Source organism: Schistocerca cancellata, chromosome 1 (genome assembly GCF_023864275.1).
Source record: "Schistocerca cancellata isolate TAMUIC-IGC-003103 chromosome 1, iqSchCanc2.1, whole genome shotgun sequence".
Taxonomy (NCBI): Eukaryota; Metazoa; Arthropoda; class Insecta; order Orthoptera; family Acrididae; genus Schistocerca; species Schistocerca cancellata.
Genome location: NC_064626.1, coordinates 1,254,490,480 through 1,254,496,479, shown reverse-complemented (window position 1 = coordinate 1,254,496,479; position 6,000 = coordinate 1,254,490,480). Strand labels below are relative to the sequence as shown.

General features: G+C 35.8%; 1 protein-coding gene across 2 annotated transcripts in view; it reads left to right on the top strand.

Moving 5' to 3' along the window:
• The first annotated feature begins 3,279 nt into the window (after positions 1–3,279).
• The window catches only part of LOC126094933 (E3 ubiquitin-protein ligase RNF123-like), a 203,476-nt gene continuing 200,755 nt past the window's right edge, over positions 3,280–6,000 (top strand). Inside the window, exon 1 of one of the 2 annotated variants that reach the window (XM_049909600.1) lies at positions 3,280–3,551. The gene's annotated coding sequence lies outside the window, so the exon portion shown is untranslated. The remainder of the gene's footprint in view (positions 3,552–6,000) is intronic. The other variant, XM_049909583.1, reaches the window with a different exon arrangement.

Genomic DNA, 6,000 nt, shown 5'->3' with positions numbered 1-6,000 from the left:
ATTCATTCAATGCAACAGCTGCAGCCCGTCCACAGCAGCTGGAGATACCAATCATCTGTGTGTGGTGGGGAAACGTACGTGTGTGTGTGTGTTTTCCTTTCTTTTCTGAGAAGGCTTCGTCCAAAGTGTGGTAGTATCAATTTTTTCTTTGTGTCTGTCTGCAACTCAACATGTTATCTTTACAGTGAGTAGCAATCTGTCCTTTCCTTTTACGTAATTGTTAGTACTGTTTTAATTGACTCTGATCTTTGTATGGACTGTAATTTTACAAGGCCAAATAAAAATCAGTGAATCACTTTTAGGTAAAGCAGGATGTAGGCTTTGTTCATTGATAGAATATTGGGAAAATGCAATGCAACTACAAAGCAGATTGCCTACAGAAGACTTGTGTGACTCATTCTAGTATATTGCCAAGTGTATGGAATACATAGCAAATAGGATTGTAAGGGGATATTGGATGTATACAAAGAAGGGCAACACGAGTAATCAAAAGTTTGTTTGACCCTCAGGAAGAGTGTTATGGAAACAATGAAAAAACTGGAATGGCAGATGCTTGAAGGCAGATACTAACGATCCCATCAATGCCTCCTTACCAAGTTTCAAGAACTAGTATTAAGTGATAAATCTAGGAATATTACACAGCACCTTAACACAAAGATAAGTTTGGGCATATACCTACTAATTACAGTACACACACAGACTTCTAGCAAAACATTCTCCTAACACTGTGAGAAAGAAAGATATCAACTACAGGTCAGTTAAAGAGGCCTTTGGAGAAAACAGAAGCAGCTGTATGAATATCAAGAGCTCACATGGAAAATCAGCCCTGAGCAAAAAAGGGAAAGCTGAAAGGTGGAAGGAATATATAGATGATCTTTGCAAGGGAGATGTACTTAAAGGCATTATTATAGAAACGGCAGAGGATGTGGATGAAGATGAGATGGGAGATATGATACTGTGAGAAGAATTTGACAGAGTACTAAAATGACTTAGTCAAAACAAGGCCGCAGGAGTAGATCACTTTCCATCAGATCTACTGATAGCCTTTGGAGAGCCAGCCATGACAAACCCTTCCATCTGGTGCATAAGATATGAGACAGGTGAAATACCCTCAGACTTCAAGAAGAATATAATAATTCCACTGCCAAAGAAAGCAGGTACCAACAGGTATGAATATTACAAAACAATTAGTTTAATAACTCATGGTTGCAGAATTCTTTACAAAAGAATGGAAAAGCTGGTCTAACATCAGGGAAGATCAGTTTGCATTCCAGAGCACTATAGGAACTCATGAGCCGATGATGACACTATGACATATCTTAGAAGATAGGTTTAGGAAAGGCAAACCTACATTTATAGCATTTGCAGTCTTAGAGGAAGATTTGGACAATGCTGACTGGAATATTATCTTTGAAACTCTGAAAGTAGCAAGGGTAAAATACAGAGACTGAAATGCTATTTAAAACTTGTACAGAAACCAGGTGGCAGTTACAAGAGTCGAATGGCATCACAAGAGATTGAGACAGGGTAGTGGCGTATCCCTAATCTTATTCAGACTGTACATTGGGCAAACAGTAAAGGAAACCAAAGAAAAATTTGGAGTAGGAACTAAAGTTCAGGGAAAAGAAATAAGAACTTTACTGTTTGCTAATGACATTGTAATTCTGTCAGAGACAGCAAAGGACTTGCAAGAGCAACTGAATGAATTGGGCAGTGTCTTGAATGGAGGATATAAGATGAACACCAACAAAAGCAAAACGAGGATAATGGAATGTAGTTGAATTAACTCAGATGATGCTGAGGGAATTAGATTATTAGAAGAGTTTTGCTATTTGGGGAGCAAAATAACTGACGATGGCCAAAGTAGAGAGGACACAAAATGTAGACTGGCAATGGTGAGAAAATAGTTTCAGAAGAGAAATTTGTTAACATCAAATATAGACTTACGTGTTAGGTAGTCTTTTCTGAAAGTAGCTGTATGGTGTGCAGCCATGTATGGAAGTGAAACATGGACGATAAACAGTTTAGACAAGTAGAGAATAGAAGTTTTAGGAATGTGGTTCTACAGAAGAATGCTGAAGATTAGATAGGTAGACCATGTAACTAATGAGAAGGTAATGAATAGAATCGGGGAGTTAAATATGTGCATAACCTGAGTAGAAGAAGGGTTGATAGGACACATTCTGAGACATCAAGGGATCCCAGTTCAGTATTGGAGGTAAAAATCGTAGGAAGAGGCCAAAAGATGAATACGTTAAGAAGATTCAGAAGGATGTAGGTTGCAGTAGTTATTCAGTGAGGATGAGTCTTGCATAGGGTACAGCAGCGTGGAGAGCTCCATCAAACCAGTCTTCGGACTTACTACCACAACCACAACATCGAAATAAATTTACCGGGCAGATGACTGACAAAATTATGGGTAACACATACAAGTCGCGTTTGTCTGAAACAAAACATCAGACCTAAAATGCTAAGTAGTTGGAGAAAGAGGGCTCTTCTACTAGACTGCTACTCACACGAAACCCCCAAGCCATTCCAGATCATCACGGGTATGCTTCACTTCTGATTTAATCGAAGTTTTAAGATTTTATTAACCTCTCCATAATTTTTTCTGTGGTACGGTAATGGTAATGCCGCAGAACTTATGAAAGTTGAGATGATTTTTTTCAACTTCATTACTGCAGAATTATTGCGACTGTTGCGATAACAGACTTTACAGTCGTTGTCCTTTGAAACAATACTTAACATGGCGTTGCTAGTCTTCTTTCGGTTTCATTCGTACTGGGCGGCGTATGTACGAACATGGAATTTGTTGGGAACTTTACATTTTACAGTAAATAATGGAAGCAATACTACATGCATATTCTGTAACTGTTTTGTTTCAGCTGGATTCATTAGACCAGGCCTCCTCGTCTGCCTTCTCTCTTTCTTTATATTTTACTTTTAGCAGATCATGATGTGTATGTATACTGATTTGATAATTTGTGAAACATAATATGTTGTTAAAACCGGCCATTGACACACCCCGGCAAACCACGATTCGGAAAACTAAATAATATGGTACAACATTTATATTTCGTTTGAAAAGAGTGACAGTTCCCTTCTTCACATTTCCTGCTTTGTAAAATAAAAGTTTCTAAACAAAACCATGGTGCACACATCACACTTTCTGAAGTGGTTCTTCGTACATAACACACGCGCGTCAACATTTGCACAATAAATTTTCGGCCTATAGAGTAGAGTAGGATCCTTGCAAAACAGACTGCGGAAAATGAGATTTGACAAAGATGATAGTTTCGTCATAGAGTAAACAAGAAACCAAACATGCAAAATGCTTGTGTTGTGGAACCCTTATGGCTTGTTGTGGTAGCAAATTTTTCAAAATTTAAGAAACTTCAAATTTTTTTGTTTTGCACATGTGCCTCGAAATATATTTGATCAAGAAAATAAGTAGTAGTGACAGACGCTGATTGCAGCTGCACGCGTCGTAAGTCGCCCAGTAAATTTTTTGTAAAAGATGACTTGATGAAATTATTAGAAGGGGAAGGAAGGTATGTATAGTCACAATCATACTGTGGTACGATGTTGGTGTTTGTGATGTAGTTAATAACATTGGTATTGCGTGGTAGTTTGAAACCACTTGGGCATGACAGTTGTCATGTTGCCCAGTCCCAGGGCGACTGATGATGTTCTATAACAGCTACAAAATTTGTCGGTTAAAAAAAAAAATAGAATTTCACACAGGATAATTCATGTCGTGTCAGTCAAGGAACCAATTTTACGAAATATCGAATTGTAACCCCCACAGTGCATCTATACACACAAATATTTTGATGTACCTTTTAATTTCACGTGACACCAGTAAATTAATTATTGCGGTAAGTAATAGAAGAAATTGAACTGCACATTTTACAGAAATGAGCATCTTAAGCTTATGCAAGGGCCTACAGTTTTTCACATGTCATTGCAAATCATTTTCTCCTTTTCTAAGAGATGTGTAAGCATTTCTTACACAAAATAACAAGAGCACTGAACTTGTAAGCTAGGGCCATAACATCTTTAGTCTGTGGTGGAAAGTTTCAACACTCCAAAAACAGACGTTAGACATGAATCATAGACGTCACACATGTTCAAAAATAAACGTTTATTTGTATCATTTAAGTACTTGGAATGTGAGAAAAGTAACATTTCAGTGTCTCCAGTTTAACATATGTAGTATTGGAGTCACTACCTGACTCAGATTTTGATGCAGCTCGGCACAGTGGTAGCCTACTTATGGATAAAGAAAAATGCCCAATGTTATTAATATACTTCAATCCATTATGAAAATATGGCAGTGTGAAATTGTAAAAAAATTGCAAAAAAAAGCTCCCCACTGCCATAATTTCAAATTGCTGTGGCATCTCTCCCGACTAAGCTAAAATGATGGTACATGTGTCCTTTTGGAGCACTTTCCTTGAGGTATCACTTTATGTAAAACACAACTTGTGCTTGAGGTTAAAATTGTTTTTCAGATTTAAATGAAAACTTAAAAAAATTGTAATTTATCAAAAAGCAAATCTTCAGAATTTTTTGAAAAATTGTATACAACACTTCACATTAGTGTTAACTAATTTCCTAAGTATTAAAGAGGGATTGTCGTGGTTTAACACAGTTATAAAATTTCATCAATACATATTTCACTAAATCCATGACATATTTCTAAATTTATACATTTAAGCAAAAAATATGTGTAACTTTATTGTTAACATATCCATGTACACATTCACACTTACTGTTGACACATGCATTTGAATTGTCTCATGTGAAACTTGATACAAAAGTATGTGTTTTAAGTTGTCACTACTTTTTTTTAATTAAAAAAAAGCAAGCGTCTAGCACAATTATTCCAAATTTTGAAATGATTAGCAAATTTTGTAGAATCAACCATAAAGGGGGTGGGACATGTATTTATGTAAGGACAGAGGTAGAATCAAGAGAAATTAAATGTAAACTAAAATGCATAGAAAAAGATTTTGAATACAGTATATGTGAACTAACCAAATTAAAAATTACTATTGTGTGTTTGTACCGATCACCACTGGGCAATTTTGCCATTTTTATGGAAAACCTTGAGGGACTGCTGAATGAACTTAAACATAATGTAATTGTTCTTGGTGATTTTAATGTTAACTTTAAGAATGATTGTAGTAAACAACAGCAACTGTGCAATCTGTTTTTGTGTCATAATATGATGGCAACTGTAAATGAAGCTACCAGATGCGGAAATATGTCTGAAACTATAATAGATCAAGTATTTATAAACAAGGACAAGTGTGAATATAACACTGAAGTAATTGACACTGCTTTCTCGGATCACAAGGGTATCAAATTGTGTTTAAATGTCACATCTTACAAGGACCCTGTTATCAATAATAAATACAGGGAAAGGAGATTTATAAATGATAACAGCATAAGAATTTTTAATTACATTCTGGAAAATAACAACTGGGGGACTGAATCAAGTGATGATGTCAACACTATGTTTGACTCATTCCTTGAAAGCTACAAACACTGCTTTGATGTTGCCTTTCCTATAAAAAGAGTCAAAAATAAACATAAAACCAAAACATGGGTTACACAGGGGATTAGAAAGTCATCAGACACTCTCAGAAAGTTAAATAAATCAGCCAGGAAGAATGTAGTACTGAAAGCACATGTGAAATGTTATAGAAGCCTGTACAAGAAAGTAATAATTGCAGCTAAGAAGCTTGATAATGATACCTATATTGAGAAAGGTAACAACAAAATGAAGTCAACTTGGGAGGTAATAAATAAAAATATAGGTAGTCACAAAAGAAAAGATAACAGCTTTGTCATTAAAAGTGGGGGTAAAACTGTTAAGGACCCACTTCAGATTGCCAACATATTTAATGAACATTTCACAAATATAGCCATAAATTTAATTAAAAGTAAATGCAATTCCAATAGCAAGGTAAAAATCCCCATGAATGACATGAC